Below are 24,227 nucleotides of genomic sequence, written 5' to 3'. Positions count from 1 at the left end.
AATATTCTTTTTTTTTTTTTTTGAGACAGGGTGACACTCTATTATCCAGGCTGGTGCAATCACAACTCACTGCAGCCTCAACTTCCTGAGCTCAAGCGATCCTCCCACCTCAGCCTCCCAAGTACCCAAGACCACAGGCATGTGACACCACACCTGTGTATTTTAGTATTTTCTTGTACACAGAGGGTTTTGCCATGTTTCCCAGGGTGGTCTCAAACTCCTGGGCTCAAAGGATCCCCCTGCCTCAGCTTCCCAATGTGCTGTGATTACAGGTATGAACCATCGTGCCTGGCCTTAATATTCTTTTCTATTTGTAAATGGAAAGCTTCAGAAAAGATCCTCAAACAGGACCATAAATGTTTTCACAATACTGTTTGGTACAGCCAGATATTAATAGTATATATAATATAACTCAGGGGTTCCCACCCCTGGGCCATGGACAGGTATTGTCCGTGGCCTCTGAGGAACCAGGCTGCACATCAGGAGGTGAGTGGTGGCTGAGCAAGCATTATGACCTGAGCTCCGCCTCCTATCAGATCAGCTGCAGCATTCGATTCTCATAGGAGTACGAACCCCAATGTGAACTGCATATGTGAGAGATCTAGGTTGCATGCAGTTATGAGAATCTAATGCCTGATGATCTGAGGTGGAATAATTCCATCCTGAAACTATCCTCCCTGCCATCTGTGGAAAAATTGTCTTCCAGGAAACCCATTTCTGGTGCCAAAAAAGGCTGGGGACCACTGATGTAACTTACATACCAGTATATCACATTTATTCTTACCTTTTGACATATATCCTGAAATTAGGTGTGGACAAGCTGTGGGAGTTAGGTGTGCAATTAACTTAGCAAGTTACACTCCCAGGACAATTCCACACTTCACTAAGCAAATGACGGCTTTTCTTAACTGACAACATCATCACCACCTGTCTCTTACTAACCCTAACAGTATAATAGTATACACGGTAGGAGCCCAGCCAAATGTCTTCCTCCAGCCCCACATCCAATGGCTGGGATGTGCACCCTCTTACCTAAGGTTGTGTATCCCCTTCTCTGCAGCTAGAGCCCACTTGGCCTGGGTTCCATTCCCCACTGCAGAAAAGCCTTCTACTACTGACTGGAGTGGAGAATACATGCCTCAGTTCCGTTGTCCCCCGGCTGTGTATCTCTGAGGTCCATGTTCGACGTGGCTCCCTAGAGTTCTGTCATGGGAGTAAGCACCAGTCGTCTGCAGCGTAACTCACTTCGCAACACATCCTTATTTTGTCTTCTTCCTGTTCCCTGTCCCATTCTGTCGCTCCTTGACCCATGCTTCCAGTCTCCTTGGGATCATGCCCCAAATAAACTACGTGCACTGAAATCTCTGTCTAATGCTTCCAGTCTCCTTGAGATCATGCCCCAAATAAACTACATGCACTGAAATCTCTGTCTAATGCTTCCAGTCTCCTTGGGATCATGTCCCAAATAAACTATGTGCACTGAATGCTTTCTAATGCTTCCAGTCTCCTTGGGATCATGTCCCAAATAAACTACGTGCACTGAAATCTCTGTCTAATGCTTCCAGTCTCCTTGGGATCATGCCCCAAATAAACTACGTGCACTGAAATCTCTGTCTAATGCTTCCAGTCTCCTTGAGATCATGCCCCAAATAAACTATGTGAACTGAAATCTCTGTCGAATGCTTCCAGTCTCCTTGGGATCATGTCCCAAATAAACTACATGCACTGAAATCTCTGTCTAATGCTTCCAGTCTCCTTGGGATCATTTCCCAAATAAACTATGTGCACTGAATGCTTTCTAATGCTTCCAGTCTCCTTGGGATCATGTCCCAAATAAACTACATGCACTGAAATCTCTGTCTAATGCTTCCAGTCTCCTTGGGATCATGTCCCAAATAAACTATGTGCACTGAATGCTTTCTAATGCTTCCAGTCTCCTTGGGATCATGTCCCAAATAAACTACATGCACTGAAATCTCTGTCTAATGCTTCCAGTCTCCTTGGGATCATTTCCCAAATAAACTACGTGCACTGAAATCTCTGTCTTAAGGTCTGCTCCTGGGGGAACCCACACTAAGACATGGTGAATCTTCCATACTTAGGAGGAACTGGTTCCTGTTGAAAATGAATTGTTGTGTTTATTGGAGAAAAATTCATCTGTTATGCTGGAAGCAAACAAATCCCACAAGAATCCTGTATCGCCAATATTGTCTGTGTCTCTAGCTGATCAGGTAAGGAGAGCTGCACTGATGCTGGTAGTTGCCAACACCTGTGAATGACTCTGGAGCCTTCTTGTGGCACTCCACCTTGGAGGAGGTGGCAAATGCTTAGTAGTCTCCCAGGAGTCAACATGCGGGCACTCACGCTGATCTCCATATCATTGTGGAGAGTCAATGTCAAGACCCTCTGCCTTCAAAGCTGCCACATTGTATGTGCCTTAGATGCCACCTGCCAGAAGCAAGCCAGGTTTACCTTTGGACACCAACAGCATTCTTTCCATTCATTCATCCTCCTGACTTATCTGACCCTGCTATGAATGACTTGATTGTTCCTCAATTTCCAATTTACCCTCAAAATTGGAAGATTTTCTACCCATTCAAAGAAAGTGATTTTGCCTTTTTGGAAAGCAGCTCACAAAGAGATTTGTTGAATAAATAAAAATTGATCCATTTTTAGGAAGCATGTATTTGGATGTGTCCGTTGGACATACCTATCATTTGTTGACATACCTATCACACTGTCTGGAATGACACCTCAGTTTTGTCCTTTTTCTTTCAAAGTAGGCCATTGGGAATCACATTTACTTTTATATAGAAACATGATTTTTCCTCTCAAGAGCTTGTCTTTGGTATTTAGCAAAAAAAGCCTACTCCATTCTGTAGAGAATATCCCCAAATTGTGCAAAACCTCTGGAGAAAGCACTGAGTCCAGGAAATCAGCATTCCAAGAAAAAGACTCTGCACACAGTGTCTGCAATTGTGTGCTGAACAGTTAAATGCAGATGTAGTGAAATTAATAGCTTTTTCAAAATGTACAATATAGTGAATAGGTGTTGCCAATACATTGTAATTACCCTGGACTTGTGTGAGGTGGATCCTTTGGATGAGAACTGGCTTCCTCAGATGAAGGGAATCCTTTCTGTGAATGAAGAAGACAAGGAGGAACATAGTATTCTTGGGAGAGGCTGCCCTGGTTTTCATGATGTCAGTGGTCCTTTAACCCAAAAGCCCACAGATGTTCTCCCTAACTAACCACAGAAAGTATAATTATTTACCACCCCCCAAGAATCTTCCAGACTATTTTTTCACTGAGTTCTTTTTCGGAAACCTAGATTTAGAGGAATTACTCCCTGAACCAGGGTGCAATACTCACCTTTGAGCCCTTTGAGCTCTTTGCTTTCTTTCACAGCTTGTTTTTTCTTGCCTGTTTTTCCTGTATTCTTTCAGGCTAAGGCTCCCTCCTTTTGGTAGAGGCTTTTTATGCCATTTGGGAATGGTTTGGATAAGCTACCTTAATGAAGGACCACACATCCCTCCAGAGATGATAGAAGACTTTTTGTCTTTTCTGGTAAGTCCTTTCTGGAATAAAGATCAGTGTCTTTCTGGATTAGTCTTGGTTTCTACAGATTTTACTTTCTGTCTGTGAGGCATATATTCTAGTGAATTTACTTTCAAATTGATCTGCATGCCTAGTTTAATATTTTGATCGGCATGTCTAGGTTAAAATTTTTGTGAACAATCTTCTCTTGGTTTCTTTTGATTTTGTTTGACTCTTTATCCTTGTTTCTGAAATTCTACCAAGAGCAAAAGTAAACATTCCAAATGGTGGGTCAGGATGGGTAATTAAAGCTGCCAGGACAGTTGTCACCCTCTAAAACACTGGCCTAAACCCCTGAAATTCCATGACAGGATTTATAGGATTTTCTCTACTCTTGCAAGATTAATGAAAAACAGAATGGTTGCCCGGTGCTGTGCCTCATGCCTGTAATGCCAGCAGTTTGGGGGGCCAAGGTGGGTGGATCACGAGGTCAAGAGATCAAGACCATCCTGGCCAACATGGTGAAACTTCATCTCTATTAAAATACAAAAAAAAAAAAAAAATCGCCAGGTGTGGTGCCATGTGCCTGTAGTCCCAGCTACTCGGGAGGCTGAGGCAGGAGAATCGCTTGAACTTGGGAAGTGGAGGTTGCAGCGAGCCGTGATTGTGCCACTGCATGAGAGTCTGTCGACAGAGCGAGACTCCATCTAAAAAAAAAAACCAAAAACCAAAAAACAAAACAGAATCGCATTCTCAAACATTAAGGCATGCTAGGTTTTCTGGGACTCCAGCTGGTTATATATTATGGGTTATATTTTTAACTTGCTGGAAAAATTACATCAAGGAAAATTCAGATCTCCAATAGTCATTATTTGAAAAACCTGCAATTATAGAGTTAACATGTAGAGTTTTCTAAGTTCTCTGTATACCTCTCTCTGTTCTTCTTCTGCCCATTCACTGTTTATGGAATTCTGGCCTGTGCCCCAAATCTTAAAGAGTTTTCAAATTAATGGCTTTATAAATTACAACAGCTTCATGATATCAACAAGTGAGATAATTTTTAGAAATATAAATTTAATTCTAAAATACCGTGTGTTAAGAAAAAGTAAGAAATATAAATTTAGATTTACCTGACTTACAATTGCGTACAATGACAGAATACTTAATTAGAAGTTAATATAAGAGAAAAATAACTAGATAAATATTTATGAAATTAGGCTCTCAGATCAAACAGGTCAAAACCTTGACCTTACAGCAATAATCTAAGGTGTGTCTAGCACAAAAATTTTGCTATTTCTGCCATGCAAAAGCAAAAAATAAAAATTATAAATAACTTAAAACCGCTAAAAATCTTTCCTGTCCACACTTGCTAGTCAAGCAAATCACACTGGCAAACAGAAAATAGATTTGCTACTAATTCAAGGTTACATGGAGATTTTATTTTTCTTATACAATTTATCCAGTCCCAGCTTAAATGTAAACATTGAAAATATAACCCTAAACTCATTTGAAACTTAAGAAAAGGTGAAAAAAGTTTTTTAAAAAGTCAAACTGCCATGGAAACTGCTTTATCAAAACTGTGGTTCACAGCACTTATTAGATTACCTATCGTGGCAAATAAATTTTAGCCATGTTTTACATTTTGCCAAAAAATATAATTTGGGTCCAACTGTCTTTTATAAACTGGTGGATTAGTAATACTATCTCATGACTAGAAGTCTAAAATAAAAAAACCGTAAGATCTGTTATTTGTGTGTGTATATGTGGTCAGATGTGTTTATGCATATACACATGTATTTTGTTATATGTTTTGTCTACATGGTAAAATCTGGTGTAGTGATCCAGAAATCCCTTAATAAAGTCTATTTAGATAAATGGCCTCATGAAATATACAATAATTAACCTAAATGCTTTTTAATTCATGTGACTTAATTAAATCTGTGATAAATAAACTATTCTAAAATTAGTGGTTAAATAAAAATAGAAATATCTTCAAAATGGTCAGTGTACATTTTACCCGAGTTTACTGGTCAGATGGTTTTATATTTGTCTCTTCTAGAAATCTGTTATTATGTGGGTGGCAAGCCACCCAGGTGCCCAGGCAAGAGATGGAGGGCAAGAGCTGTTTCCAGTGTAATAAAGAAAATATATAAAATAAGAATAGTTAAACTAGATATAGATCATAGATATGATTATAAATGAATATTATTAATCATTAGTTTGTAGCAATTACTATTTATTCCAATATTATGATAATCCTCACTCTGCAATCATAACCTAGGAAAAACCAGACAATGCAGAGATAGGAGCTGAGGGGACATAGTGAGAAGTGACCAGAAGACAAGGGCTCCTTGGTCTAGCGGTAACACCAGTGTCTGGGAAGATGCCTGTCACCTAAGCGGACCGTGGTCTAGCAGTAGTGTCAGTGCCAAGGAAAAGGACCCACTACTTAGCAGACCAGGAAAGGGAGTCTCCCTTTCCCCGGGGGAGTTTAGAGAAGACTCTGCTCCACCACTTCTTGTGGAGGCCTGATCATCTCCCTGGGATGCTGTGCTTCAGTGGTCACGCTCCTAGTCTGCTTTCATGTTCCATGCTGTACACCTGGCTCACATTTTAGATAGCAGTAGCAAAATTAGTGAAAGTACTAAAAGTCTCTGATATGCAGAAATAATGGCATAAGCTGTCTCCTCTCTGTCTCTCTCTCTCCCCACCTCAGCTGCCAAACAGGGAAGAGCCCCTGTCCAGTGGACATGTGACCCACGTGACCTTACCTATCATTGGAGATGGCTCACACTCCTTACCCTGCCCCTTGTCTTGTATCCAATAAATAACAGTGCAGCCTGGCATTTGGGGCCACTACTGGTCTCTGTGTCTAGGTGGTAGTGGTCCCCTGGGCCCAGCTGTCTTTTCTTCTCTTTGTCTTGTGTCTTTATTTCTATGGTCTCTCATCTCCACACACGAGGAGAAAACCCACCAACCCTGTGGGGCTGGTCCCTACATTATTAGTCATAATTTTGGTTGCTATGTTAACTTTTTCCTAGAGTTATATTTATGTAGATATGTTATATGGATTTCTATACCCATATAACTTTCTATATTGCTATAAAATTGTTCTCACCCATAAAATACTGATAATACTGATATGTGACAGATTTCTTGCTTCCTAAGTTTTCACTATAATTTAAGGTTACTACAAGTTTAAAATTCTAATTAATATAGGCCAGGTACAGTGGCTCATGCCTGTGATCCCAGCACTTTGTGAGGCCGATGCGGGTGGATCGCTTGAGCCCAGGAGTTTCAGACCACTCTGGGCAAGATGGTAAAACCCCATCTCTACAAAAAATACAAAAGTTAGCCAGGCATGGTGGCACATGCCTGTAGTCCCAGCTACTGGGGAGGCTGAGGTAGGAGGGTTGCTTGAGCCCAGGAGGTTGAGGCTGCAGTGAACTGTGATTGTGCCACTGCACTCCAGCATGGGTGGCAGATTGAGACTTGTCTCAAATAAAATAAAATAATAAAATTGTAATTAATATGGATAATTCTTTTTGTGGGGTGAGGGAACAGGATCCCACTGTCTCACCCAGGCTGGAATGCAGTGGCATGATCATAGCTCACTGCAACCTCAAACTCCTGGGCTCCAGCAATCCTCCTGCCTCAGCCTCCCAAAGTGCTGGGATTACAGATGAGAGCCACCATGCCTGGTCTAACTAATATGTATAATTCTATATGAAAGTGTGCCTTAAAAAGTAGGACGAGTTTTTAATAAGAAAAAAATGTATAAGAAATGCCTACAAATATGCTCTTTATTGAGAAATAAATAATAATTTTATATAATTTGAAGGTTATTTAAAGGTTGTTTCAAAATATTGATTCAGGAAAGACAGTGAAATGCAAAAGAAGAACCAGTAAGTAGAAGAGAGAGATGTGAAGAAAGTTATTGATAGGGAAATGGAGATAGGAGAAGGTTGAAAAGAAAAGAAATATTTCACATGACAAAGAATCTTGTGTGGTAAATTTTCATCCTAAACTAAAATGCCTAGTTATTTAAGAGGGAAGGTACAGGACAAAGTGGAAAGCCCAAGCATGTCACCAATGGTCTGAGTAACTCATTTGTGAAAAGAGAATTTATGCAAGATGTTTTGCATGTGACCAAGTTGGTTACAATCAGAAGAAAATTAAATTATAAGTCTTTGTAAGGATTTAACTTTGGCATTAAAAATACACTAATACAAAACTGAAAATATGTGGTCCCCTATGTTAGAACAACAAGGTTTTCTTAAAGTATTGATTAGTTTTCATATAGTTGCAAGAAGTTTTGAGTTTTAATTCTGAAATCTGTTCCCTTTACAGCCATCTTCTAAACTACAGACAATTTACATTTCTGTCAAATATCTTTCTGAGATCTATTTAATTTGCATAGTTTGAGGATGGAGATTCAGCTCCCCCACCTTTTTTTTTTTTGCCTAAAAAGGCATAACATTTTGCTTGACTGAGGTGATAACTTTCCTTCAACCTTTTTTCAACTCTTGTAACTTTTTCTGTGGTTCCAACTCTGCTGTTATGTCCTGATGCTGAAATATATGTCCTGAAAAATCTAGAAAAACAGTGTTTTACTCCAACATAACTTGAAATTAATAAAAGTCTGATTGTCCTGATGTGATGTAGTCAGTCATGATTCTGGTTGCATGAAATAAAAATAACCAGGTTTCATTGTCAGTTGGGACTTTGATCAGATTTTAAACCATGGCTATTCCAAGTTTTTGTCATTCACAGTTGTCATGAAAATTTCTCCAAAAGCGTTTGCAATCTGCTATATTCCAAAACTGCTTTTCATGGAAAATAACAAATACTCTTGAACACAGAATTCTGATAAATTTTTTGAGACAAGGTCTCACTCTGTTGCCCAAACTGTTATACAGTGGCACAGTCTTGGCTCATGGTATCCTCAACCTCCCAATCCTCTAATCTCAGCCTCCTGGATAATTTTTGTATTTTTTTGGAGAGATGGGATTTCTCCATATTGCCCAGGCTGGTCTCAAACTCCCAAGTTGAAGTGATCTACCTGCCTCAGCCTCCCAAAGTGCTGGGATTGCAGATGTGAGCCACTGTGCCTGGCAAAATTTTTGATAATTTAAGATCAGTAGACTAAATAAAAATCTCCAGAGCTCAAATAAATAAACTGATGGGTTTATAAAACTGTTAATCAAGATTAAACAAAACAAAACAATTACATGAAATTAAGTGTTTCATGAAGACGATGTTTTTATGACTTTTATTTGAAACATTATTCATTCTGAAATATTTTGTTTTCCAGATTTAAGAAAACTTTATCTCGTAAGCTACCTATAGTTTACAAAAATTCAGTAAAGTATACTTTTTTGAACAAAGATGGAAGCATTCATTTTGTCTCCCTATTTGATTCCTCCAAAATTTGCAAAGTATTTGTGAGTATTCTATTTTTACTTGATAAATATCTGTTTCTGTTCATAAACAGAATACCATTGAAAACATTGGTTATATTATTAAGGCTTTAACTGAAATCTCATATTTAAGAATGTGCATAAAAAGCCTGGCTTCCAGTGCTTCCACCCTGACAGTGAATGAGTAAAAATTGTCACTTCCTGGCAGTCTCAAGAACTTTAAGATTGTAAGTAAAATCTGAAACCTCGCTTGCTTTGGCCTCAAGAGGTTTTTAAACCTGAACTTTCTGTAGATTAATGTAGAGAAAAAGTTCAGTTTCTAAAGAAAAACTATAATGCACCTGTTAGTAGATTGTAAACCTGTGCATTCTTTTCAAGTTCTTGTTATCTACGTGTAGATTATACTAGATCCTGAATTTTCCTAATGTATTTCTCCTAATTTGGCAACAACTCTCCAACTAAAAGCAAAAGCTGCTCTGTTACTAAAGCCCTATGAGCCGAAACTAGATAAATTTTAAAGAATAAACATGTGCCTGATGTATGGATCACAGAAAGAGTTCACCAAACCAACTGATGTCATGACCAAAGACATTCAAACTACAAATCAGGAGAAGTTAATGTTTTCATGGCGATTTTCCCAGGTCAGTAGAACAGATTTTCCCAGGTCATTAGAACAAGACTCCATGTGATGAGATTTTTACCCCTCCTCCTCCTTAATGCTACATTTTTCACCTGGCAGAATAATGATGTGAATGAAAATTCACAATCAATAACTTCTACTAATAAGTATCATTTGGTTAAATGAGGAAATGACTGCGTTATTGTCAATACTATATGCTGTACCTGGATAAATTTCTCCAGGAAATTAGAAATTTATAGACATAAAAGAAGAAGACAGGCCACGTGGTTACACCATTTCACCTGATTCCCTATGATTATTTGATTTATTCAATTAGTTTTCTGTAAGCCTAAGTTAATGGCTCAAAGCCATTATGCAAACTAGAATTGTCCTATTACTATTTACTTCATAATTTCCCTTTTTAAACTGTGTATCCATTACTTAAATTTTTTTTTCCAAAAGTACAACTCCTAATAGAATAATGCCAGTACAGCACTTTGAGATGATAGCAAAAGACTACAGAACAGACAAATTCGAACTTAATAATGAACTCCAGGTAGACTTAGCCTGAAAAATACTCCCTTCAAATCTCCCTTGTTGCTCCAAATGTGCCTAAAAGGATTTTGACACTGACTCTTAGGTGCCAATTACCCCCTGCCTCAATGTGGGACGAGACCAAAAACCAAAACAGGTGCAACCTAGTACCAAGGGCCATCAAAACCAAACTAAAAGATGATTGATCAGTGATGCTTTTGGAAAAAAGATCTGGAGCACAAAAGGGAAATGTGAAAGTTGTCAGAATCAAAATGGAGTCACTAGTGATAAGAAAACTCTGACAGCTCGAGCTGGGGAAGGCCATGAAGAGAGCATTCTCATGCATGTATGCCTGATGATGAAAAAGATTCTACAAAAATTACAACCTTGCACAAAGTCCATGACAACGTTATACAAAAAAAATATTTCTGTACTGGACATTCTGCCCAGTAACTACTGCCTTCCAACCATGGACTGGCATCACGACTGTTTTTGATTTTTGTAGCCAAGGATAATTATTTCAAAACAATTATGTAACTTTCCTCATTGTTTCCTTTGAAAACCTTTGTCTTTCATGTAATTTGGGTGTTTGCCCTCTCCAAATCTCATGTTGAAATGTAATCTCCAGTGTTGGAGGTGGGACCTGGGGAGGTGACTGGATCATGGGGGAAGGTCTTCATGAATGGTTTAGCACCATCCCCTTGGTGATAAGTTCTCACCCTGAGTTCATGAGAGATCTGGTTGTTTAAAAGTGTGTGGAGGCCGGGCGCAGTGGCTCACGCCTGTAATCCCAGCACTTGGGTAGGCTGAGTTGGGCAGAGTACTAGAGATCAGGAGTTTGAGACCAGTCTGGCCAACATGGTGAAACCCCATCTCTACTAAAAATACAAAAAAATAGCTGGGCTTGGTGGCATGTGCCTGTAATTCAAGCTACTCAGCAGGCTGAGACAGGAATCGTTTGATCCCAGGAGGCAGAGGTTGCCGTGAGCCGAGATCACGCCACTGCACTCCAGCCTCGGTGACAGAGTGAGAATCCGTCTTAAAAAAAAGAAAAGCTGTGGCACCTTTCCTATCCCTCTGTTGCCTCTGCTCTCACCATGTGATGTGCCTGCTCCCACGTCAAATTCTGCCATGAATAAATGTTTCCTGAGGCTCTCACCAGAAGCAGATGCCAGAACCATGCATCCTATAAGGCCTGTAGAACCATAAGCCAATTAAACCTCTTTCCTTTATGAATAACTCAGCCTCAGGCATTTCTTTACAGCAACATAAAAATGTTCTAGTAGAATCTTTACCTCCCTGCATATGCACATGGTTTACTATGGCACACATATTTCTATTCAATGCTCTACTCCCAAACAAGTGTATTTTCTTTTAGAGAGACTCTGTTTCCTGTTTAGGTTGATGGTTCCAGCTGATCTCAGAAATACTGGAAAAGTGAAGCAAAACTGTGGCAGACCAGGTCTCATTAACAGTTGAACAGGCAGGCCTCCATGACAACTGCTTCCACACTGACTGAACTGGTTAGGCTAAATATTAAAGGCTGAACAAGGAGTTGCCCTTACACAAAGGCTGGAATGTAACAATAGCCAAACAAAAGTCTGGCCTAGGCCTTCCCTTGGCCTTGAAGTGCAACAAGATAACAAAGAAATGCTTATATTCCTCACACCAGGATGCGTTTAGGATTAAAAAGCTTCTATTGGATGTCTGAAGAAACTCCCCCAGACCTCCACACCTTAGCTGGAGACAAGATAACGGTAATCACCTCCAGCACCAGGACCCCATCTAGATTAGGTAAACTTATTGAGGCTCTGGAGGAAGGTCTCCAGGACCCAGACCTTAGTTGTAGATTAGGTGGAATCTGTCACTTTTGTCCTTAGGAAAATGTACACTTACACATAGACATACAGCTTAGAATGTATATAAGCACTGGAAAAACTTGGTAACTTTTAGTTGGTCTGGTGATGTTTTCCCCAGCCTTCTCCCTATACCTGGTTACAGAAATAAAATCTCTTCTTTCCAAGTTTGTGTACATCTCATTACTGGACCATGAGAACAAGCAGCCTGACTCTTGGTTTGGTCCAGGAACACAACCAGCTAGAGAAAATCTGAATTAGAATTAGAAATATGGAGGTACGTACACAGATCAGTTTGAATATTGGGCTCCAAATCCTTTCATAGATATTAAACATATACCTGAAATTACAAGAAATGAGGTAACCATTCAAAAGTTTACTCATGATTGAAGAGGGGCTGGGATACCCCTTTCTTCTTTGGGGACATGCTTTTCATTAGCCCTAATCTCATAATCCACATAGCAGCTCCTTTCTTCTAAAGATTTTTGTTTCTTTACCACTTTCTTCACTGCTGCTTGAAGGGCAACCCCAGATGCAGGTTGAGCCAATAGTGGCAGCCAGAGTCTGTAAGAACTGGGGTGCACTGTAAGAACTGGGGTGCACTCCCACCACCATTGCCAGTGCTTTCACACCCTCCCATGGGATGCAATAACCACGGCAGAGGAGCACTCTGAACAGAGCTGTGGCTTACGAGGTTGCATCTGCAGTCCACACTCTTATCAAACCACGAGATCAGTGCTAACTCCGTAAAGCAGGCTAGGAACACAGATCCTCCTTCAGGCATCTCTGGGAAGCTCTAACTTCTTGTTGCACTTAAGATAAATTTTCACGCAGCAATCCCACTACCAGGAACTTATCAAAAGGAAATATTTGGAATGCACACAGATGCATTCAGTTATTCATCTGTAATTATCTGGATGTCTATCGGTAAGAAATTAATTATTTAAATTCATTCACATACATTCAAATGACAACTCCACAACCTTTAGAATAAAAATGGATTTCAAGGATCTTCTCTCTCAGAGAGGCAGTGTACAGCGATGGCTGACAGTTCCAGCTGGGGAACAACCTCACCTGGACTCACATCTGAGCTCTATACTTACTGTCTGTGTAGCCTTGGGTAAATTATCAAGGGCTCTGAGCCCCACATCCCCCATCTGTAAAACGGATTTTTAGGAAGACTGAATGGATTTTAATGTAAAGTGCCCAGGACACAGTGTACTTGGGACATAGCAAGAATTCAATGAAAATTAGTCAGTATTGATGACATGTCCTTAAATGAGTAAAACATGTTATGAAACCACATGTAGATGATGATCATATTTTTGTTTCCTGTGTGAACCCAAAATATCTGAGACAGGTCTTAGTTCAGAAACTCAATTTTGCCAAGGTTAAGAACATACCCATGACACAGCCTCAGGAGGTTCTTATGACATGTGCCCAAGGTGGTTGGGATACAGCTTGCTTTTACACATTATTTTTTTGAGACAGAGTCTCACTGTGTCACCCAGGCTGGAGGGCAGTAGCTCAATCTCGGCTCACTGCAACCTCCTCCGCCTCCCAGGTCCAAGCAATTCTCCTGCCTCAGCCTCCGGAGTAGCTGGGATTACAGGGGACTGCAACCACGGCCAGCTAATTTTTGTATTTTTAGCAGAGATGAGATTTCACCATGTTGGCCAGACTGTCCTCGAACTCCTGACGTCATGATCCACCCGCCTCGGCCTCCCAAACATTAAAACATTAAAAGAAGTTATTCGGCTGAAAATCATAATCCAAGACAATAATCCAAATTTACACACACACACACACACACATGCACCAGTAAAAGTAAATATGAAACTCTAAAACTAATATATTTTATATTATGAAAATAATAAAAGGCAGTATAAATGCACATTTTTCTATTTTTTCTCTGGATTTAGAAAACAATTTATAAAACAATGTCTATTGAACGTATTGTTTGTCCTGTGATATACAAAATTTAATATGTTTGCCAATAACAGTCTAACCGAGATGAGTGGGAACAAAGCTGTATTGGGTTAAGACAACAACTCCATATATCACACTACAGACAACTCAAGTCTATAAAAACAAATGAAGAGAACCATAAACGATAAATAAGAAGGTTAACTTAAAATTTTAAATATTTATGTGCTTTACTTTTTCCTCTCAGCTTCTTAAAAGACACGGTTATATGACAAAATTGTAACAATGTGTTGTTGAGTTTTTAGTACTTATAGATGTAACATAAATGAGAATAATACCTTAAAAGGTACAATAAGAAGGGTATAGAACTACATAGGGTACAAAGCTATGTGCAGAAGGGTGTGGAGCAAGGTAGGGGTAATGTTTTTGTGTCTAACTGAAACTATTCTGAATTAGCATGACTCTGAAGCTGATTCTGAAAGGTTAAGATGTATAATGTAAGCCCAAGAACACTGACTAGGATAATAAGCCAAAAATAGAGTACTAAAATCATTAAAGAAGTGTAATTGTCATTTTAGAAAATATTCACTGTTGCCAGGCGCGGTGGCTCACACCTGTAATCCCAGCACTTTGGGAGGCCAAGGCGGGTGGATCATGAGATCAAGAGATTGAGACCATCCTGGCCAACATGGTGAAACCCCATCTCTATGAAAAATACAAAAATTATCCAGGCGTGGTGGCAGGCACCTTCAGTCTCAGCTACTCAGGAGGCTGAGGCAGGAGAATCCCTTGAACCTGGGAGGCAGAGGTTGCAGTGAGCTGAGATTGCGCCACTGCACTCCAGCCTGGCAACAGAGTGAGACTCTGTCTCGAAAAAAAAAAAGGAAATATTCACTGTTTGCAAAAGGAAGCAGAAAACAGGACTGAGGAATTAAAAGGACATATGAAGAATAAAAAACAAAAATTAAATGTCTGATATGATCCAACTATATCAATAATAATATTAAATATAACTTGATTAAACAAACTAATCAAAAGTTAATTCTTGTCAGACAATAAAAAATAAGATCCTCTATGCCATGTACCAGAGTAACATTTTAGATTCAAAGATATAAATAGAGTAAAAGGATGGAAATACACATATCATGCAAACAGAAACCCTGAGAAAGCTATTCTAAAGTAGCTATACTAATACCAGACACAATGAATTTAAAAAAAAAAAAAACTGACCAGGTGCAGTGGCTCATGCCTGTAATCCCAGGACTTTGAGAGGCCAAGGTGGGCAGATCACCTGAGGTCAGGAGTTCTAGACCAGCCTGGCCAAGATGGTGGAACCCCGTCTCTACTAAAAATACAAAAATTAGTTGGTTGTGGTGGCATGTGCCTATAATCCCAGCTACTCAGGAGGCTGAGGCAGGAGAATTGCTTGAAACTTGGAGGCGGAGGTTGAGTGAAAGTTATGTTATTTCCTCAGTGAGCTGAGATCATGCCATTGCATGCCAGCCTGGGCGACAAGAGAGAAACTCTGTCTAAAAAAAAAAAAAATTGTTTTTAGAGATAATCTGAGATATTTTACAATAATAAAATGGCCAATCCATCAGTAAGAAAGAAAGCACAAGTATAAACGTAAATGCATCCAATTAAACATCACCAAAGTACATGAAACAAAAACTGACAGAAATGACAGTCAAAATTGATGATGACTGGAGACTTCAATACTGCAATTTAACTAACGGATAGAAAAACTATGCAGAAGAGCAACAAGGAAACAGAAGACTCAAACAACTTCATAGTCCAAACTAGACCTGAAAAACACGCACAAAACATTCCGTACAACAAGAGAAGCTACATTCTTCTCATGGGCTCATCAACATTGTCCATCATAGACTCTACACTAGGCCATTAAAGGAACTGAACAACATGTACTCCAATCACAATAGAGTGAAACTAGAAATTAATAAGAAAAAAGTAGGGAAACTCAAATACATGGATATTAAACAACACATCCAAATTACTAATCAAAGAAGAAATCAAAACAGAAATTTGAAAATATACTTAGAGGAGTGAAAATGAAGTCACAACATACAAAACTTAATGAAAGAATTAGAGACATGCTTACAAGGAAATTTATTTCTGTAAATACAGATAATAAAAAAGAACTATTTCAAATTAATAACATAACTTTTGACATAAGGACACCGGGAAAAGAAGAGAAAATGGAAGCTAAAGTAAGCAGAAGGAAGGAAATAATAAAGATCATAGCAGAAACCAATGAAACAGAGAATAGAAAAGCAATAGAGAGAAACAATGAAACCAGAAGCACATTCAAACAAGCTTAACACAATTGACAAACCTTATTGTCATGAAAATGTATTCTGGGTATACGACCAAGAAGTAGTGAGTTGTAGCACACAGGAACTGAAGGACCAAGATAACTGCTGTTGCTAGGAACATCCCCCTGCATCCCCTCACCTAAAACTGTTGACCAGATTGTAGGAAACCCGAACAATTCCTTTAAGTAGAAAGTAAATAAATTAAGAAAGCTATTTAGATGGCTTTTTTTCTTTTTTCTCTTGTTATTTTCATGATATAAAAGGTTAGACAGGCCTGCACTGCAAATGTGGAGACCTGTGTCATCTTTCTGCTGCCAAGACTATCCCAGTAAGTTCCTCCTGAATAAATCTTTGACTATCTACCAGCCTGGAATGGTCTATCTCTTTCTTTGGTCTGAGAGCTTCCTCTCCATTATGTAGGATAGCTCAGTTCTGGCAGGGAGTTTTCCTAACATTTTTCTAGACTGACTAGGAAAAATAGAAGACTCAAGTAACTAAAATCAGAAATGAAAGAGGATATATTACTAGCAGCATTGCAAAAAGAAAAGAACATTTAAGGAAAAATAATATGAACAATGGTAGGCCAAAATATTAGATAATTTAGATACAATGGAAAAATTCCTAGACACAAACCAGTGACACTGATGCAATAAAAAATGCTCTCACTAGACATAATAAGCAAAGAGATTGAATTATTAATAAAGAAACAACTCCACACCAAGAAAAGCCCTAGCCCAGAAAGTTCACTGGTGAATTTTGTCTAATATTTGAAGAAGATTTAGGATCAATTCTTTTAAACTCTCTAAAATATAGAAGTGATAGAGACATGTCCCAACTCATTCTATGAGGCCAGTATTACCATGATAGCAAAGCCATACAAAGACATCACGAGGAAAGAAAAATTCAGAACAATATATCTTATGGATACAGATGCTAAACTCTTCAATAAAATACAAGCAAATGGAGAGGCCAGGCATGGTGGCCCATGCCTGTAATCCCAGCCCTTTGGGAGGCTGAGGCGGGGGCATCACAAGGTCAGGAGATCGAAACCATCCTGGCTGACACAGTGAAACCCTGTCTCTACTAAAAATACAAAAAATTAGCCAGGCATGGTGGTGGCCACCTGTAGTCCCAGCTACTCGGGAGGCTGAGGCAGGAGAATGGCATGAACCCAGGAGGTGGAGCTTGCAGTGAGCCAAGATCGTGCCACTGCATCCCAGCCTTGGTGACACAGCAAGACTCTGTCTCAAAAAATAAAATAAAAAATAAAATAAAATAAAATAAATAAAATACAAGCAAACAGAATACAGCAACATGTAAAAATAATAATACCTCATGACCAAGTTGGATTCATCCCAAGTATAGAAGGTTGGATAGCAGCCAAAAATTATTTAATATAATACACTATACCAACACAATAAGCAAAACCACAGTCATCTCAATAGTTGCAGAAACAAAATCCAGCATCCTTTCATGATGAAATATTCAACAAAGAAGGAAAGAAGGGAACATCTTTAAACTAATAAAGGACATATGAAAAACCACAGCCAACAGCATACTTAATGTTGAAAGCCTGTATACTTATATGCTAAGATCAGGAACAAGACAGATAAATCCACTCTCACTACATCCATTCATCATTGTGCTGGAGGTGCTAGCCAGGACAATTTGACAACAGAAATAAATGTAAGCCATCTAGATTAGAAAAGGAGAAGTGGGCCAGGCATGGTGGCACATGTCTGTAATCCCAGCACTTTGGGAAGCCAAGGTGGGTGGATCACCTGAGGTCAGGAGCTCGAAACCAACATGGCCAACGTGGTGAGAACCCGTCTCTACCAAAAACACAAAAATTAGCCAGGTGTGATGGTGCGTGCTTGTAAACCCAGCTACTTAGGAGGCTGAGGCACAAGAATCACTTGAACCCAGGAGGCGGAGGTTGCAGTGAGCTGAGTCTGCACCACTGTGCTCCAGCCTGAGCAACACAGCCAGACTCCATCTCAAAAAAGAAAAAAAAAAGCTGAGCTGGTGCGTACCTTAAATAAACAACCCTCCTGTTCTGCATATCAGCCTCTCTCATCCTCAGTTTCCTGCAACATTTTAGGCAACCATGAAGGGAGCAGAGATGGAAAGTTTACTGTCTCCTTTGCCTCTAGGGGCTACAGCCCCCAGCCTCAGGAGACCTGTGACCCCAGGCACCACCAGGAGAGCTTCAACCCAGAGAGCAGATCGGCTTTCACGTGACCCGGCACCCCTACCCAGCAGTGCAACATAACCTAAAGAAAGGCTCCAGGATGATTCCAGAAACAGTGTGCTTCAAGAACTGTGGTAAAGTTTTAAGGCCCAAGGCAGGACCCATCCCATAAGGACGGAAAAGGAGCCTGATCACCTCCCGAGGTGCGCCTAATAGTCCAACCCAGAGAGGCTAAAGGCGGTGAGAAAGGCTCACCAATTCAGATGGAACTCACACCCCAACAAACACAAGATGTGAGACTGTCTTGCTAAGTCTGTTAAGAAAAAGAAACTAGAGATGGTGAGAGTGGCTTGCCACCCCAGTTAGGTACACAGGGGTGTACCTAGGAGTAGAGAAGTGTGTGAAAGTGTGTGAATGAAAAGGCCTAATTAAGCTCATCAGCCGTGAAGTAAGGAGTCACAGATCTCTTAGCGTGGACTGTGTGCTCCGAGCAAAGTGTAAGGCCGACTACGAACAGTAGCGATCTGCATATGACTAATAAGAACTGCCCTAAAGCTCAGAGTTGTAGCAGGAATAAGGAACTCTCCAAAGCCAAGCAGCCTCTGAAAACTCCCCTAATAGGAGATGGTATAGTAGGCCGAAATGAGAGGAAAGAGTGTGCTGTGCCATAAAAGAAAGAATAGGAAGAAAGTCATCAAAACTTACCCCGTTAGAGTGCATGTTACAGAACTTTAAGAAAGGTTTTGCAGAGGATTATGGAGTTAAGCTAACCCCACAGAGGTTGAGAACTGTCTGTGAATTAGAATGGCCTTCTTTTAGTGTTAGATGGCCGACCGAAGGAACTACAGATAAGGAAATAATTGGCTGTGTATTTAAGGTGGTGACAAGAGTCAGAGGACACCCAAGGCATCCAGATCAATTTCCTTATATTGATTCACGGTTAAATATAGCATAGACAAGACCAACCTTGATCCAGCCCTGTTTAGCAGCTTATTGTGAAACAAGTGTGGCCTGAGCCCAGCCAAGAGTGAAAGTAAGAGCAGCTTCACTGGCAGACACAGAGTTAAACAAGTCCCAAAGAGAGCAAGAAAAGTCAGTTTTGCAGGAGCTGCCAGAAAGAACAGAGATTCTTCCTCCACATGTCCCAGCCTACCCCTCTTTACTGAGTACAACAGCCCCCCAGGAGCCAGACTGAAGAGCCAGCATGCCCCAAGTTTCACCCCAAAGGGGAGGATCAGAGCCTTCAAAGGCCAGGGAAGGAAGTCAAGATAGTCAAGCAGGCTGTCTCAGATCTGGTGGTGCTCAAGCTCTGCAAATGCCTCTCTAGGAGACGTGAGGACCCATTTATTATGATGACCAAGGCCAAGTCCAAAGAAGGCAATGGACTTTCATCAGTCAGCCCTTTTCAACCACTGATCTTTTAAACTGGAAACACCATACTCCCTCATACATGGAGAAGCCTCAAGCTCTTATAGATCTGATACAATCCATCTTTCTGACACACAATCCAACCTGGCCAGACTGCCAGCAGCTCCTCCTCACATTATTTAACACTGAGGAACGCAGGAGAGTAACCCAGGAAGCTCTCCACTGGCTAGAAGCCCAGGCATCAGCAGACGCAGTGCATGCTCAGGCACACACGCAAGGTCAGTTCCCAGATGCTGGCTAGGAGCCCAGGCATCAGCCGCAGTGCATGCTCAGACATGATGCAGACACAGTGCATGCTCAGGCATATACTCAAGGTCAGTTCCCAGATGCTGGCTAGGAGCCCAGGCATCAGCAAACGCAGTGCATGCTCAGGCATACACTCAAGGTCAGTTCCCAGACCAAGATCCTAACTAGGACCCAGAGGATGCAACTCAGTTTCAGCATTTGCAGAGGTACCAAGAGGCACTTCTGCAAAGGCTGAGATGATGGAAAGAAAGCCATTAAGATAAAGAAGATTTCAGAAGTGCTTCAAGGAAGTGATGAGAGTCCTAGCCAGTTTTATGAAAGATTCTATGAGACATACCGGCTTTCACCCCGTTTGACCCTGAGGCCACTGAAAATCAGTGTATAGTGAATACATCATTTGTAGGACAGGCCCAAGTGATTTCTTAAACGAAAGCTTAAGAAGTTAGAAAGTTTTGGCTGGGCACGGTGGCTCACGCCTGTAATCCCAGCACTTTGAGAGGCCAAGGTAGGTGGATCACGAGGTCAGGAGTTCAAGATCAGCATGGCCAAGATGGTGAAATCCCGTCTCTACTAAAAATACAAAAAATTAGCTGGGTGTGGTTGTGGGCACCTGTAATCCCAACTACTTGGGAGGCAGAGGCAGAGAATTGCTTGAACCCAGGAGGCAGAGGTTGCAGTGAGCCAAGATCGTGCCACTCTACTCCAGCCTGGGCGACAGAGTGAAACTCTGTCCAAAAAAAAAAAAAAAAGAAGAAGAAGAAGAAGTTAGAAAGTTTTGCAGGTATGAATGTCATCCAGCTTGTAGAAGTAGCCACCAAAGTGTATGTTAACTGTGACCAGGAGGCAAAGAAAGAAGCAGACTGGAGGCTTAAGATCTGTTGGCAGCAGCCCTTATAGAAAAAGAGATTACCAATGTAACATGACGTGGACGCAGACGTGGATGTAGAAGAAGTCAAGTCAGACAAGGATTTGAAAGTTGACCAAGGCTAGAGAAGTATCGGTGTGCGAGATGCAAAAAGAAAGGACACTAGAAAGATGAATGTCCAGAAGGCAATGAAAGAAATGGCCAAGGCCATGAGACAAAGAGGCCATTGGCCAAAGGCTGCCGCACCTTAGAGGAACCAGATATTGATCTGATCAGGCTAGCAGGAGCTGAAAGATGTGAGGACTAAAACAGACCACACTCCTTCTCATTAGGCCTCCAAGAGCCCATCGTCATATTAGAAGTTGAAAGCAGCAAGATTCTGCTGTATCTAGATTATAAATTTCTCACTGATGGCTAAGCCATTATATGAAATTACAAAAAAAAAAAAAAAAAAAAAGAGAGAGAGAGAAAAAAAAGAACCCCTCCTCTAAGAAACTGAACAGGAGAAGGAGCCATGCCTTCATGCCTTGTGAAAACTTGCTTATGGACTTTATCAAAATGCCCCATGGCAGAGGCTATCAGTCTATGCTAGCGTTTATTTGCACTTTTTCAGGATAGGTTGAGGCTTTCCCCATCAGGACAGAAAAAGCACGAGAAGTGACTAAAGTACTACTAAAAGACATTATCCCTAGGTTTTGACAGCCTCTAACTTTAAAGTAAGACAATAGGCCAGCATTTGTAGCTGAAATAGTGTGAGATTTAACAAGACTGTTAAAAATAAAATAGAAGTTAAACACAGCCTATCGGCCGCAAAGTTCAAGAAAAGTAGAACGCATGAACCAGACACTCAAGCAGCTACTGAAGAAATATTGCCAAGAGACTCATCATGAGAGATCAAAGGAAGGTCCTCTCTTAAACCAAACCAGGGTCCCTCCCTTTTACCAAGGGCCTATTTCTCTGTATTTTGATGCTTGTCAGGCAGCAGACCAAGACTCCCCTGTCTGTGGTAACCTACCTTTAGAAAGATACTATAGAAATGACTACAAATACGTATGCATGCCAAGAGTAACTCCACCTTGTTCCCCTAGGACCCCAGAAAAATATTGTTGGCATTGCATATCGTAGCACCCTAGCACACAACAAAGGTCAATTATGCTTACCAAAATGCTGGTGAAACCAGATTGTGAAGCAAAAACCTGTAATCCTATAAATTTCACCATTCTAAAGCTAGACTTACCCATGTACACTGCAGGTTACCCCATACATATGTATATACACACATACCCAGCAATCTACCTATATGTTATCAAAAAAGAACCCGGACCCATCCAGCCCAGCAACAGTTCCAACTCTTTAAATCATTCTATAAGCATGTAGACCAGAAGTTACCAGAGCCTACTCCTTTAGCCAAAAACCTGTTTGCTCAGCTGGCTGAAAACACTGCCGGCAGCCTAGGCATTTCATTACGTTTGTAGAAAGACTAACGTAGGAGACCAATGGCCTTAGGAAGCAAAAGAGTTAATGCCACAAGATAATTTAACTCTAATAGACTCTTCCCCTGAACGGATGCCCACAAGTTCAAGTGTCTAGCTCTTAAAGACTTCTATTATCAGGAGATACTGTGTTGCTCCCTGAAGAAAGGCTTTTACAGACGCAGTAGAACTAACCTGCTTTGGACAGCAATATTATAATGAAACACTAAAGAAAATTTTGTGGCGAGGCAGAGATGACTCCAAAGCACCTCATCCAAATCAGTTCTCCTGTTTCTCTCCTCTAAACCACACCTGGTATCAGCTTGAAGCTCCAAACACTTGGCAAGCACCCCTTGGTCTTTATTGGCATCTGTAAGCCACAGGCATATCGACAGTTGCCAGCTAAATGGACAAAGTCCTGTGTGTTTGAAACAATTAGACCATGTTTCTTCCTACTCCCGCTGCAACAGGGACAAACTTTAAGGTTTCCCGTCTATGATGGAGTTAGAAGAAGCAAAAGAGATGCAGACATAAAAAGAGATATAGAAATAGGAAATTAGAAAGACACAGATCGGCCCCCTGAAAGAATAATTTAATACTATAGGCCAGCTACCTAGGCACAAGATAGGTCGTGAGGGTACTGCACTCCTATTTACATGCTTAGCCGCATCATAAGTTTGCAGGCAGTACTTGAAATGATCACTAATGAAACAGCAAATGCATTAGATTTACTGGCCCAGCAAGCCACAAAATGAAAATTGCTATTTATCAGAACAGATTAGCTTTAGACTACCTCCCAGCCCAGGAAGGAGGAGTATGTGGAAAGTTCAATCTAACTCATTTCTGCCTGGAAATTGATGACAATGGAAAGGCAATTGTAGAAATAACGGCAAGAATGAGAGAATTACCCCATGTTCCAGTTCAAACTTGGAAAAGGTAGTCTCCAGATTCCCTCTTTGGAGGCTGGTTTTCTTCCTTCAGTGGATTCAAGACTTTAATAAGAATAGTCCTGGCCATACTAAGAGTTTGCCCAGTAGTCCCTTGCCTCTTACCCCTCCTTGTTAGAAGCACTCAGTCAGCTATAGAGGCAACAGTAGCTAGGCAAACTACCACTCAGCTAATGGAGCTATATAAATATCAGCCTGTGCCTAAAGAAGAAAACTTGTCTCTTCAGGCAGAATACCCTACATACCCTAAAATAAACAATCGTCCTGTTCTCCATATTGGTCTCTCCAGTCTCTGGAGTCCTCTATTTCATGTTGGTCTCCCTAGTCTCTCTAGTCCTCTAGTCCAGCACTTTTGAAGGCCAAGGTGGGCAGATCACTTGAGGCCACGAATTCAAGACCAGCCTAGCCAACATGTGGAAACCCTATCTCTATTAAAAATACAAACATTATCTGGGTGTGGTGGCGCATTTCTGTAGTCCCAGCTCCTCTGGAGGCTGAGGCAGGAGAATCACTTGAACCTGGGAGGTGGAGGCTGCAGTGAGCTGAGATCCTGCCACTGCACTCCAGCCTGGGAGACAGAGGGAGAATCCGTTTAAAAAGAAAAAAAAAAAGTTTTTTCTGTGACAGCAACATTTAGAACTAAAAAAAAAAGTAAGATTACTTGCTAATATAATTGACTAGTTGGTCCGCATTCGAATTTTCCCAATATTCCTGCAATGTGCCTGGTTGTCAAACCAGGATTTAATAACCAGATTCCACGTCTGTCAGGCGGATAGACACCAATCCTGATCCATCCTCGGCTCCCGCTTGGAACAGAATTTCCCGCTTCAATACCGCAATGTCTGTGGGAAAT

At 40.7% G+C, this 24,227-nt stretch overlaps 1 long non-coding RNA gene across 1 annotated transcript; it reads right to left on the bottom strand.

The window, feature by feature from the left end:
• Window positions 1-867: 867 nt before the first annotated feature.
• On the bottom strand, window positions 868-24,227 carry LOC134738251 (uncharacterized). Its single transcript, XR_010123859.1, has 3 exons — window positions 24,124-24,227; window positions 3,074-3,138; window positions 868-1,203 (listed from the first exon to the last, which is right to left on the bottom strand). It is a non-coding gene; the product is annotated as an uncharacterized LOC134738251 (long non-coding RNA).

Source organism: Pongo pygmaeus, chromosome 16 (assembly GCF_028885625.2).
Source record: "Pongo pygmaeus isolate AG05252 chromosome 16, NHGRI_mPonPyg2-v2.0_pri, whole genome shotgun sequence".
In the NCBI taxonomy this organism is placed as follows: Eukaryota; Metazoa; Chordata; class Mammalia; order Primates; family Hominidae; genus Pongo; species Pongo pygmaeus.
The sequence above is the reverse complement of the archived record's forward strand: the minus strand, read 5'-3'. Positions and strand labels throughout refer to the sequence as shown.